Raw genomic sequence first — 14,796 nt, 5'->3', positions numbered from 1 at the left:
TTGTACTCGTATTAGTGTAGGTGTCTGTTCGCCTAATTTTGTATTTTTTGTATGTCAGTGATGAAGTATGTCCTCGTATGTGTATGTGGTTTAATGGATCCTTTAGCCAGACAGATCTTTGGCTAAGCTGTACTGCGGCCCCTGCAAAGCTATTATCTCCCCATACACTGTGTACACACTTCCTCCATGTGTGCGTGTGCGTGTGTGTGTGTGTGTGTGTGTGTGTGTGTGTGTGTGCGTGTGTGTGTGTGTGTGTGTGTGTGTGTGTGTGTGTGTGTGTCTGAAAAAGAAAAAGACAGAGACAGAGTGAGAGAAGAGAAAGCCAACTTTTAAAGGGGGCTATCATAACATCCCCATGTCGCTTTGAACACACACACACACACACACACACACACACACACACACACACGTAATCATGCTCATGTGTAATGACAACGGACCACATTTGAAGTCATTTTTGGGGGAAAACCCCTGACCAATACATCCTTTTTTATCCTCCTCCTCATCCAACTATGAACTACTTTAGTCCTTATTTAAGCTCTCATTCTTGGCCACGATCGATCTTTCAACTCTTGCCCTACTTTACAACATATGAAAGTTCAGCTAGTCTAACGGTAGACCTGAATTTAGCCGTTGAATTCAGTCAACAGGTCCTCCTGGGCTTGAGTTTAATTCTGGACTAAGTAGTCAAAGTAGGCGCTCATACTGAGAACACACACCAGGCGTTTGAAGATGCTGCAGAAAACTCCTGGCAGAAATGGTGACCTTTGAAAACCATGTGGACGCACGTGTTCGCTTCTTGATTGTGTCTCATCGGTCACGATGTGTCCTTCTCTGACTCGTCACGGCGTTGACACTTTTCCAGAAGAGGACAAACATCAGCCTCGACTACCAGTTATTAATTCAACATGGACGACTGATTACAGGCGTACAGGTTATCGCTTACACAGTGTGCATTTTATAATGCCTACCTGCGCAGGACCGCGACAATACCGGTGTCCAGCGGCGTCATCAGCCCTACGTTAAGCGGCACGGTTTATGGCCTTGAGGACAGCGATGGACATAAACACGGAGGACGTCCCTTTTTTTTTTCCTTCACTAAATGTGTATCTGTTTGAGTGTGGGAAAGATTAGATCGTAAGTATCAAACAAGACCTTTTATTGTTGGAAGTACAATAATGCTGCATTGTATTTTCTAAGCAACCGTCTTCAACAACACATTAGTGTGGATGTAGCCTGACAGTAGTTAGCAGTTAACAGTAGTTAACCTTGAATCCCACCACACTAAACGAGACCCTCTGCTCCAGCGACACCAGTTTCAGTCGGTAGTCACTGTTCTGTTTTTTGCTGAATGGACTTTTTACATTATGATGACAGGTCAAAATAAAGTCCTCTAATAAACCCTCGCTTCTTGAAAGTCCACTACTCATAGTTAGGTAATACACAGCGCCTTTATCAAGCGTAGTAAGACGATTACACACAAACACACACACACACACACACTTGAGACACTGAATGGGCAGTTAAATAATGCCACATGTTGCTCCAGCGCCTTTGTTTCATTGCGCGGAATTTTTTCTTCCTCTTGCTGCTTCCCATGTTGTGTTTGATTGATGGTCTAATTTACTAGAATATCACACTGACATGCACACACAAAGACAAACACACACACACACACACACACACCAAACATACAGCCTGGTGGTGTGTAAGACGGCTGATTTTAAACAGGCAGATCCAAATGGCTGTGGACAGGCTCAGTTAGTGATACTCTTATAGGGTGTTTCACTCTTTCAGAAAACCTTCTGAAATCATCCTTTACTGTAAGATATGAGTTACAAAGATGCACGTGGAAAAAACCTTTTCTTTCTCAGTTACTGAGGACAATCTTTAGATCTTGCTGTGGACAATTTCTTTTACTCTAAATGTCATTTTGAGGGTTTCACCCACTGTATTGGGTGAGGATTATGAGTCTTAACCCTGAATATGTGAAAACCTTGTTGAATAAAAAGCTGAAAATACTTGCATATGCCTGCTGTGATTTGTGTAAACTGACCCTTTAAACAACTCCTTGTCCATCTCCTCAAACACACACAGCTTTAAAAACCTGGAAACAATTCTGAAAGCCACGTAGTGCCGTTCTGTAAAGCAATTTGTTACTTGCTGCGGGTCTTGAACACATATACAGTACACACTGTGTATTAATGACCGGGCGGCCGTGTGTTTGTGTGATTTAGGGTTCAGTAATAATAACTCATTAAACTCTAACCTCTGTGATTAAACTCCTGATTGAGCAGCAGCACATCTGCACACATGACCTTTTATGTGAATGTGTGTATCTGTGTGTGTGTGTGTTTTCAGACTTGTGTTGCACACAGCTCCAAGCTATTTACTGACAGACACAATCTACAGACAGTAAGTTTAGTATTTGGCAGGTGGGGGAACCCTAACGGCCACATAGTAAGCAGTTTTAGAGGCGTTTTTGACGTCTGTCACTCGTGCAGAAACGCTTTCAATTTATTGAATGTCTCAATATATTGTTGCATGTCTCAGTTCCAGACTGTTTCACATGGGGGGGGGGCAGGCTGGAGCCACATGCAATTTTAGAGATACTACCGTGGGATGACAATACTTTCTGATTTGATCTCGATGGCATCAGCTGGAAGGAACACCAGGCTGCACCATACAGAAAATGTAATCGCTTGACATTATATATATATAAACTGCAAATCAGATTATTTACTTATTAATCAATAAAAGATAGAAAAAGAAAGAGGATACATCCTCTTTGTTACATTTCCTCACGTCTTATGTGAAAAGTCAAATGAAATGTTGCCCAAAGACTGAAATAAAAACTATTTCTTGTTCTTTTTTGACAGTTGCATCAATAGAATATCTTTAAATGTAGTTTCAGTGAGTGGTTTAGAGTCAGAGGGAGATAAAAGAGACAGACGCGAGAAAAACCTGCTAGACACACAAACACACACACACAGACAAACACACCACACACACACACACACACACACACACACACACACACACACACACACACACACACACACAGAATTTGAAGGTTCCTGATAACTGCATTTACAATCTTTTGTGTGACAGGAAAAATCAGAGCTAAGTAAACGAAACGGTGAATGGACGAGAAAGATGGAGCATTTGCTAAAGTTACACTTGTATGTGTGTGTGTGTGTGTGTGTGTGTGTGTGTGTGTGTGTGTGTGTGTGTGTGTGTGTGTGTGTGTGTGTGTGTGTGACCTTGCACAGAAAGAGTACTCTGCCTTTAAAGCCTTTCATTAAATATACTTAAATGAATCCCAAAGATGTAATAATGGTTATGCAAGACATGAGATGATAAATAGAATAAAATCATACCGGCAATGATTTAATGGAACTTCTGTTATAGTTATGCATGTAAGAAATATATATATATATATATATTACATTTATTATGATTGTCCACTGCCCTCAATTAACCCAACATAGTTCAATTAGAAGAGATTCCATTTATATTAAATTGTGTCATCTTCTGTTAATTTGAAGTGAAAGCCAATTATCTAGATATGTATGTAGATTTGTTGACCTTAACTCCATGGGGAACCTTAGTAATGGCTGTAAGACACTGGACGTGCACGAACGTGTGCGTGTGCGTGTGCGTGTGCGTGTGCGTGTGTTCAGTGCAGAGGTTAACCTCTTCCTTTTCCTCCCTAACAAGGAAAGGTCAAAGGTTGTGATACAAATGGAGGGAGAAGAGGAAAGAGGGATGAAAGGATAAATTGTAAAAGGAGGGAAGGAGACTGATTGGAAGCCAGATGTCTAATAAGGTCTATAAATAACCAGGTGACGGCTGACAGAGAAGCAATGAGCTGTCTGGGTCCAAAGCAAAGTCTTAACACAAGATATTACAATTTTTGTCTTCTGTCTTTGTTTATTTTTGTTTTATTGCACAGACCTCACACATGGAGCTTCAAGAACATTTTTCTGTCCCTGGGTCATGTGTTAAAGGCAGCCAGAATCCATGTTTCAGCAAAGATGATTTGGTAAGTTCCCCCCTCGTGATATTGTGAAATCTCCCAAGTATTTTGCAACATCAGAGTGCGAAAAAGTGGCCAAAGTCCAGATTTATACAAAAGGAATATGATTTAATAGGAAGCAAGCACTTGTTTTTACTAGAATAAATGATTGTTAAGTGTGTACAAAGAGTTGTAGACCATGTGGACTAAACATTTTTGAGTTAATCATAACACGCCCAAATATTTCATCAAAACATGTCACAGCAAATATGTGACGTACAAAATTATACATAACATATGAATGTGCAGACACTCTTTGTATGGAAAATCATTTTGGCAAAAATGTGTGTGTGTGTGTGTGTGTGTGTGTGTGTGTGTGTGTGTGTGTGTGTGTGTGTGTGTGTGTGTGTGTGTGACAGAAAGAGACAGAGACAGAGTGAGAGAAGTGAAAGCCAACTTTTAAAGGAGGCTATCATAACATCCCCATGTCGCCCATACCCCGTGTGTGTGTGTGTGTGTGTGTGTGTGTGTGTGTGTGTGTGTGTGTGTGTGTGTGTGTGTGTGTGTGTGTGTGTGTGTGTGTGTGTGTGTGTGTGTGTAGAGGTTTTTATGTACTGTACAATATCACTAAAAGACAATACATAGTTACAAAAAAGATTTGAAGCACAATATTTCTTCAGATAAAAACATCTTGTGAATTTTGGAAAGTATTGCATCCATCTTTTTAAAAAACAAAAATTAATTTTGGGCAAAGAAAACAAAACAACAAAACAGCAAATATTGGTGTGTTTACCCATTTCATTCACTAATTTATTCTGGGTTCGATCTTGCAAGATATTACCTCTGACAGCGTTTGAGTGGGTCTGGAAAATAAAAAATATATTTGTTTTCAAAATGTTTGTTGGACAAAATAATTGACTTTTCTGGAAAGGTTAACAGTTCAAAGTGTGAAATCTGTATAAACGTATCCGCCTTTTTATCCCTCTGTCCTGTCCTGTCTACTAACTTCCTGTCTCTCGCTCTCTCGCTCCACTTTCTCTCCGTCTGTCCTCCCTCCATCCACCCAGGCACTTTCCTTGCTGTCCGTCTGTCTACATTCTTCTCCATCAGATGGCTGAAGTCTTATCGGTGTGGAGGTGCTGAGTACTGAGCAGCTCCACAGCTCCACCGTAACAACAACACATTCCTGCCTGCTATGTGTCCGCGTGTGTCAGCGTATGTGTGTGAGTGTGTTTTAGTTTAAGATATGAAAGTAAAGTTAACGGATGTGTTTTAGTCTGCGTGAGTGTGTCGCCGGAGAAAGAGAAAGACAGGGTCTGTTGAGGTGCGGGTGTGTGTTTTTAGAGATATGAAAGTGATGCAGAAATAAATCTGTGTGTGTGTGTGTGTGTGTGTGTGTGTGTGTGTGTGTGCGTGTGTGTGGACACATTCCTCTTCGCCACCTCCAAACCCAGTTGGCTCTGCTCTGAAGGCCAATGAAAACAGACGTAAATTGCGGCCGGATATAAAAGCCATGCCAAATCAAAGGACTGTGTGTTTGTGCATACGTGTGTGTGAGTGTGTGTGTGTGTGAGTGTGTGTGTGAGTGTGTGTGTTTGTGTGTGCGTTTGTGGGAGTTTTACAAGTGAAAATATACTTCTGTCGCAACCCAATTTAGCAGCAAGAGCTAAAATTAGGTCTTAATATGATCCAAGCATTGCCAGAGCATTTGGTTCGGTATTAATACCACACACTCTCATAATTTCTAAAATATCAGATTCTTGTCATAAGAATAATAAAAATCAGGTTCAAATTCCACCATGGAAAATAAAGATGCTTACGGGCGTAACAAGTTGCTGTATGAACGTATTCTTTTTTAAGTTTTGGATCAGTATCAGAATTGTTTTGAAATAGAGGAAAATGTTTTGCTGCAGAGAAACATTTAATGAAAACTGGGCACGTGAGCTGACCGCCCTGTTCTACTGCCAGCATGCATCACTGGCTAATTTACAGCATGTTACCTGATCCACCCAGGGAATACCATCACAGGTGTGTGCGTGTGTGTGTGTGTGTGTGTGTGTGTGTGTGTTCAGGATCTATGGTAATGCTATTACCCTATCAGCATCTCATTTCCACCCCCAGTTCTTTGCCGGTGATGCTATCTGCTCCATTTCTGAACATATGATTACAAACATGCATACCTGAACGCATGTAAATAAAGCTAGTGGTGGAAATCAACTCAGTGCATTTGCTCAAGTACTGTACTTAGTTGTACTTTAAGTGAGTATTTCCATTTTCTGCACTTTGTACTTTTACCATCTTTAACATTAAAGTGATGTAAATTAATGCATCAATAATTACAGTACAATAATCTAATGTACATTGTTCTGAAAGGGGCTTATCTGTCTTATCTATTTGTACACTCGCATCTACTTTTACTGAAGTAAAAGATCAGAGTACTTCCACCACTGTACTACTGAGTGTAGTATTAGGGGAGATTTATTGAAACTTGTCCAGATTGCTGACAATAAACATAAAACATAATATAAGACAACGCAGTAAAAGTATACAAGATACAAAGGACATAAGGAGAAAGAGAAATACAACAGATTTACAGAGGAAACTCGGGTGAAGTATGAATGACAGAGTTGCCCTCTGGACACAGTAGAGAGTGTAAAAGTTATCATTTAGAATCCCACACCTGGCTGTCAAACTCTAAGGGTGAGGGACAGAGATCCAGGAAAAGGAAATGAAGAACACAGGCTCTCTTCTCCTGCATAATATAAAAGCCTTGCCCTCCGCTTCTCCCTCAACAAAAACTCATTGCCCTAAAGCAAAACACTGAGCCCCAGCTGGTCCAGAGGAGCTGCTCCATGGTCAACACTACAAGATTACACTTGAACTGTGCAGCTCCCAGGCGTGTGTGTGCATGTGTGTGTGAGTGTTTGATGTGTGACCCTTGTTCTTCTGTGATTATCCCCCCAGCAATTCCTGTAGAAGAGAGCAGCGCCCGGGTCAGTTTCTGCTACACCAGACATTTATCAGGCAGATTAACACCACATTTGGGCAAATCTCAAAAAAAGTTAGTCAGAGGTTTATTCTAAAATCAGCAATAACTTAATAAAATGATATAAAAACATAATGTCCACATACTTGCTGTTCTTGACATTAAAAAATGCACATTAATATGTTCATTGCGCTCCAGAGCTGCACACTTGTAAACTAAAGCACATTCACTCATGCACACAAACACACCTGGTCGTCAAGAGCAACTGAGTGTATTGCTCAAAGATCATTTTACATGTGGACAGGAGGAGTTGGGGATCGAACCACCAATGTTATGATCAATGTATAATCCTTAAGTGACGACATTTTTGGACTTGACTTGACCTAACTTAACTCGACAGCTTGACTTGTTTGACACACAGTACTTAAGACTTTCCCTAAAGACTTGACCTAACATGAAATGTAACTGGAAAGCAAAACCATTCAAGTGTCAGGTCGTGTCCTGGTGAAATCAGGGAACAATGAAAAACTAGAAAGGCACTTGGAGAACGCAGAACCCTGGCGAGGCCGAATGCCCTTATCAGGCAATGTTAACGAAAGTGAAAAACAGTCGGTGTATCCGCCCCATGATTAGGATCCACTCTAATTTTCAACTAATTTAATGGGCTCTTCTTTGGCGCATGCATATGACAAACAAACAAACAGAACTGTAAACAGATCCTCCTTGGCAGACGTAATAATTACAGAGACGTGAAGGCCAAAGGACTTGAGTATTTCAATATTGGACCAATGCATTGAATGGACGAGTGTAAAAAATACTGTTATGACATAATCTTAAAGTGAAATGCTTGGCTTCAACCTGTTCCTAAAGCCTTAAAGGGGACACGTGCTTGTGTACCAACCTACACAATATGAAACAACACAACCCAGTCAGCCCAGATCAGAAAACATGGGATCCAACAAGCCAATCAGATGCAGCTCCTCTTCTCATGTCACATGCAGGCTCATTAGAATATAACGCCTCCCATCTGAGTATCTCCAGCAACAGCTTGAGAACTACCATTACAAGCCAGGTGATACAGATATATTCAGACAGATTGTATGAGAAGAATAATGTGTTTTTGCAAAAATATGTTCTAGTATGAAACTGAAAATTAGCATAATATGTCCCCTTTAGAAAACAGCTCCGCTTCAAAGCACAGTTTCCTCTAAGATTGAAGGTTGTGACATAGTTAAATATGATACTGTACTCAATTTTGGTGCAATCATTCAGTCTGTGAGGGCAAAGAAATCTCCCACCACTAGAGAAACTAATATCTGCAGGATTTAGGGTTTGATTGGAGCACAATTGGTGCAGCTTTCACTGAAAGCACGAATCAAATCATAGGGTTTACATTTTATCTGCGTTGTTAGACCTCCTAAATTTCATTTTCTGTTAGAAGATATGAGACTGACTGAGATCTAATGAAATAAATCTAGCGGTGCAGCAATTTCCACTGTTTTTTACTCCGGCGAGCTCGAGACACTGAAGTCATAACATCAAAGCCACCAGCCTGCTGGTAACAGGCAACACCAACCCACCAGGAGTCAAGCTCCCATGGCAGGACACACACACACACACACACACACACACACACACACAAGTGAACATGCACGGCTCCACGCTGCTAGCTTATCTCTGATCCGCCATCTCTCTTCCTGCGGTTTGGATCTGATGAAGCTCTGTACTTCAAAGTTTGTGTGTGTGTGCACGTACTGTATGTGCATATGTGTGTGTGTGTGTGTGTGTGTGTGTGTGTGTGTGTGTGTGTGTGTGTGTGTGTGTGTGTGTGTGTGTGTGTGTGTGGATGTAATGGAAAGCACCTGCACTCATTGAGGCGGGGAAATATGTTGTGTGAAACAATGAGGAGACGTGGATGGATGAATGGACGGATGGCTAAATTGAAGGAATGAAAATATGTAATTTGTTTCATCTGTGAAACTATTTTCACAAAGATGTTTTGTTGGTCAATCTTTATAAATAAATGACAATAGACTTTACTTGATAGAGAAGACGTATAGATCAATAACAAAAAGAGAAAGAACGTCCAGATGGGGGGGCTTTCTGAGGATGAAACAAGGAGATGAATTGGATTGAATGCGAGAGGTAAAGGCTAAGGTAGGATTGGAAACGTGGATGGAGGGATGGGAAGAGTGACGCAGAGGTGATGAAGGAGATTGAGAGAGGGGTAGCAGTGATCAGATAAAGCAAAATAAAGATGAAAATATAGAACACAGCAGAAAATAATAAGGAAGAGAGGATTTCAAGCATCTGAGGGGATAGTGCACACACAAGCCTGAGCGATGGATGAAGGGTTGGGTGGGAGGAGGATGAGGAGGAGGATAACGCACGGGTGAGATGTTCTCATGACTGGAGATTTGAGGGGTTTTGGAGCATCGAGGAGCGTGGAAGCAGCCGCACTCATTTGTTACTCCTTTTTCATGGATTCAGCTTTATTTTACAGTGGATACAGACAGGAAGTATGGGGGGCAGAGAGAGTTAGTACGGTGCCAGAGGTCAAGCCCACATATCGGATGTGCCGAAACACAGTTGAGCCTCAGTGGACACTTAACTCTACTCGGTGCTCAGTATTCTCACAACAAACGGAGGCTATCGCTGGAAGATACGCCGGCTCTGGGGGAAAGCATGTCTGGGAAAACTACGAGTTACTTTTTTTGATAATAATGAGATGTTTGGTGAAGATTTTGGGTCGAGAGCAACTTACTTTTAGCACAACCTGTATTCCACCACCATATCAGTCTCTCCTTATTGGTTTAAGTAGAAGATGATGGAAACAGAATCATATGCAGGTCCCTTAAACAATCCATCAAATGAACACCAGAGTGGGAGACACACACACACACACACACACACACACACACACACACACACACACACACACACAGTCACACACTTGGATTTTAGCCTTTTTTTAACAAGAGGTCACAGGAAGGAAGGGCTCGTTTTTATTGGGTGGTGTTGATGGTCTGATCTTTGCATCTCACTTCCCAGAAGATGATACAGTTTAATCCAAGAAATGATTCACACACACACACACACACACACACACACACACACACACACACACACACACACACACACACACACACACACACACACACACTACTGGAAAACTCACATTTATGTAAATATTAGCTGGCAACAAAGTCAACATCCATCATGTGTTTTATGGATTCACACCTACATTACTAATGATGAACACACTCTTTTGTGTTCCTGGAATGAATATGTTGTTTCTCAATGTGAAAGTTATTAAGAAACTAAAGCTGAAGCTGCGTAATAACAGAGTCTCTTCTTGTCGTGCCAAAACTAGATGACTGATACCATTAAACATCAAGAGAAGTCTGTGAGTCACAGTCTCAATTAATGGAAGTGATGAAATGCTGGCACATCCAAACTGCGTTTCTCTGACGGTTGTTGGGATGTTTGTTTTAGAGAAAGAGAGTGAAAGGCAGATGGAGAGGAATAAGTGCGAAAGGGGTAGAAAGTAGAAATGTTATCCAATAAAAGGAGCCAAATAACCAGCATTCATTTGACAGAGCAGGAGAAAACCCCTTTGAAAAGTGGCTTATTAGATTTCACTGTACTTTGCTTTTAAAAGCCATGAGTTTGGGACTAAATTATATGTTTCAAAGCAGTGTTAGCAAAAAATTCTGCCTTGAGTAGCAAAAGCAAAGACATTTGTCTCAACAGTGAAGCGGCCGGCTATTCATTTTGAGCAGAAAGCCATGTAATTTACTGCTTTCCCAAGCACAATGTAAACTAAATTACAGGTTGTAATACAATGCATGGCTTACATTGATAACAAGGCCATTCGGCTACAAGGGAAAGAGTCAGATGGTTGGCCCGTGCCCATGTGCGAGCACACAAGTCATTATCACATATACACACACCCTCACACACACACAAATCATTGTGAAGTTTAAGATGAGACTGTAAACTTTGCTACGAAAGTCTATTGAGGCCAGATCTAGTGATAATCATTAGATTAGTTTACTGAAGCGAGCAGAGAGAGAGAGAGAGAGAGAGAGAGAGCTCAGGTCTTTACGGTTTCGACTAAACATTTGAGAGAATTATTTAAGCTCCGAGCGGAGAAGGGAGAAAAAAGTTTACATTTGCCTTGCCCGGGCCCTCGATTTCCTTTCCCAGGATATTAATGAGGAAATGACACACACTTGTAAAGAAAGAAAGAGAGAAAGAGAGGGAAGAAGGAGAAAAAGAGAGAGCGAGGGATGTAGGTTTCTGGGGGATGAGGGCTGGTGATTAATCCCGCTTTGAGTCGACTCCGCCGGGAATTCCATCAAAAGGACGGAGAAAAGGGGATTTTAATTGCTGCTCCCTCCACGTTTCCCAAAACGCTTACCTTCTACCCTCCCCTCCACCACCACCACCACCCGCCCTCCATTCCTTGCCCTTTCCTCCGCCATCCTGGTGAGGGGGGTCGCCCTGGAATCCGGCAGGCCTCCCACCGCACACACACACACACACACAGACCCAGAATTACTTTCAGATGTGGGGTGAAAGCAAAAGGTAGGTATGCGCTTTAAATGCCACCTCACCCTCTCCAGCCCGTGTGTGTAGCTCCTCATTTTAGTATTTAAAAGTGTGTTTATCTTGCTGTCACATGCGTCTGTGTGCTGAAACCCCACCTGTATTCAGTTACAGTCTAATGCAGAGTGCTGGTAGAGTTAAACCATCAGTGCTACTCACTGTGTTGATAACCTAACACAAAGGACTGACCCCCTTTTGTGGCTGTTAGATTCGTCCGCGTGGATAAAACTGCCAGTGGAGTGTGTTCCCGCCACATCTGCTGGATGCGTTTCATCCTTCTGCTGCAGTGACTGTCAGAGTGGACACTGGGGACCCATCAGAGGTCCTTGAATGAATCCCTGTGGTTCCCCAATAAAAATGAAGAATAGTTTCATTTCAGTATTATTTCACTTACCAGTTAGCTAAATCAGAGCGTAACTGTGCCGTGCAGCTATGTACTGTACACCTTTCCTGTCCAAAGTGCCACTCCATTTAAAGTTTTACAGACCTCCTCTCCCCTGGATACTCTATAACTGTTAGATATCCTCAATTTATGATATTCTAAGCAACGCAGGAGCTGTTTTAAAAAGACCAATCCACCAATTGTACTCAGTTTGATGAAACTGAATGTTTTTATGTGGTTCTGGATGAGCCTTCTCATGTCTGGAAATAGGATATCTCGGCCTCGGCTGCAAACGCCTTCACCGTTCTTCCTTTAATCTCAACCTAGTATCCCCCAATTGTATGGAATGCCCCTTTAAAATGCATCATCTAGTTTAAATGTAGTCCTGGATTAAATAGATGACTCAGCCCATTAATCGATTAATGGAAGTGATGAAATGCTTGAACATTCATCATTGTTGGGATGTTGGCTTTAGAGAAAGAGGGTGAATCATCTACTGAAGTTTAAATTTAGTCCGTGATTAATACTTCCCAGAATGACTTTAAAGAACACACAGGGTTCAAAGGTCTTTCTCTGCAGTCAACAGCAGATCTATTAGAATCAACATAGATAGATGACTTATCGTACTGAGAGATTTCTCTTTGAAACATTGCTGAATTACACTGTCTGAAGGACATTCTTCTTCTATGGTGGATTTCTCATTTGTATCACAAAAAAACGTTTCCAATCAAAGTCCACAGAAGTTCCTATGTGGAACAATTTGGAGAAGATAGGTGGGTAAACCAAACACTTTCACCCAGGAGCACGTAACTATAATAATGTAACAAATGTACTTATTTCAAGTCAAACCTTGATCTTGTTTAAAACCTAACCAAGTACATAGCTAAGAAACTATATTGCATTTTTGTCATCATTTTGTAGGAGACCGAATTTGCTCTCCTCGCTGTTTTAACTATGTTGAAGAAAATACAGTAGATTGCACTAAATAATGTAAATGAGAGTTGCTGGCCTGCAGCAGCACCTTTATTATGTTTTAATAATGCATGAAGTAGCCTAACGTAGCTGCTATCAGGTTTAACGTCCTTCAAGTGTCTTCGCATCTACAGAAACACGGGATTGAAATCTGTTCATATCCAACAGTGGGACTGTGTAACTACCACACGGATGAAACAGATCTACGCTGAGTTTAGACAATACGTAAGCAGTCCCTCTTTATTTTAGTAGTCCAAACTGTTCTACAACCCTATTAAGCTTAAAATCCCCTCATCCTCATCCTCCACTCCACTCCCTCCTTTACATCACACAGGATCAAAGTAAAGAGGTTAAGGGAAGGAGGTCTTTAAGTGGAGATAAGATGGGGGTGTTTGATTTCGATCACAGCAAGAGGTCTGACTGTCATGTCATGGATAGAGGACTTTAACAAACTTCCCTCAGATGAAACCAGTAGACGTGTACCTCCCCATGTGGCATCATATGGCCCTGGTTAGAGATAAGAGTCATTTTAAATGTATTGTGGAGTTGTTAGTGTTCTTTTCCTTCATTGAAACAGAACAAAGTGACAAAATATTTGAGTGACAAATGGTCAAAGATCACACATGTGCAGGTGATTTTGAACATATTCAAGATGTATATATATATATATAAGGTTTAAAATGAATAGTTTTACATCTTTCTCAGCCAATAACACACCAGCAACACATGCTCGCATACACTTGATATCAGATGGTTCTTGTCGGACTTCTTAAAAGGCCTCTCTTTGTTCTTAAATGCTAAAAATACCTTTTACAATGCAGCAAGTTATTGTTTGGTCATCTGTGCCTCAGGAGGGCAGCCACAGGATAACATCTTTACTGTTGATGTTTGCAGGGACAGAGTGCAAGGGGATGTCATTTCCATGTCCAAACATATATCAGAGAAGCACAGGGAAAGTAATAGTGTTTATGTGTGTAGAATACTGCTTACATATAACTCAGTAAGATAGACATTTCTGATTATGTGTGGATTGGTAACTAACCATAGAAGGGGATCTTGTTCTTCACTATGTAGATACATCTTTATCAGGCTACACAGCAGAAGAAGAAGACCGTGGTGTCTCTTCCAGCTACTTGAACAATTCTGAGAAATGTCCAGAGGCACAAGACTGCAACAGTTTAGCAAACACCCAGTCAATGTATTCCCATCATGTCTGCATTTAATATTTTAATGAATATTGAGCTTGGATGGAACTTTGAATCATTTGCTTAAACCTGAATCGTACTAATCTAGTAACTATATGCTACTACATCTATTTATTGTATACACACACACACACATATATATATATGAAGGTATTAATGTTACTTACCAGACCTTTATATATAAAGAAAAACACATTGGTTGGTTTGCATTGAGACTTAATGATCCCCTCTCACTCTAAAATGTTTTGTCTGACGTTGTCACGCAAGGACTAAAAACATTTCCCTCAGATGTATTTGTGCGCCATATTTTCTTTAAAGCATAGCAAAAAAAAGAAGCATATTATTTTAATTTTAATGACAGTGGCTCCATGGGTGGATATGTTGAAGTAAAATAAAGATTAAAGATAAGGACATATACAACAAAAAAAAGGTAAATATCTTTTTACACAAGCTTGCAATAGTTTCGGGAAGAGAAAGAAAAACTGTATCTAAACAACATCTCACGATGTCCTTTCCTCATGTGTGGCAAAAACCACCGGGTAGGAACATATTATTTTGCTTTGTGTATAATGGAAAGCGCATGTAGAAAGAAACATGTGGGGGAAAAACACAATTCATATTC

Source organism: Cottoperca gobio, chromosome 10, assembly GCF_900634415.1.
Source record: "Cottoperca gobio chromosome 10, fCotGob3.1, whole genome shotgun sequence".
Taxonomy (NCBI): Eukaryota; Metazoa; Chordata; class Actinopteri; order Perciformes; family Bovichtidae; genus Cottoperca; species Cottoperca gobio.
Note: the sequence above shows the minus strand (reverse complement) of the source record.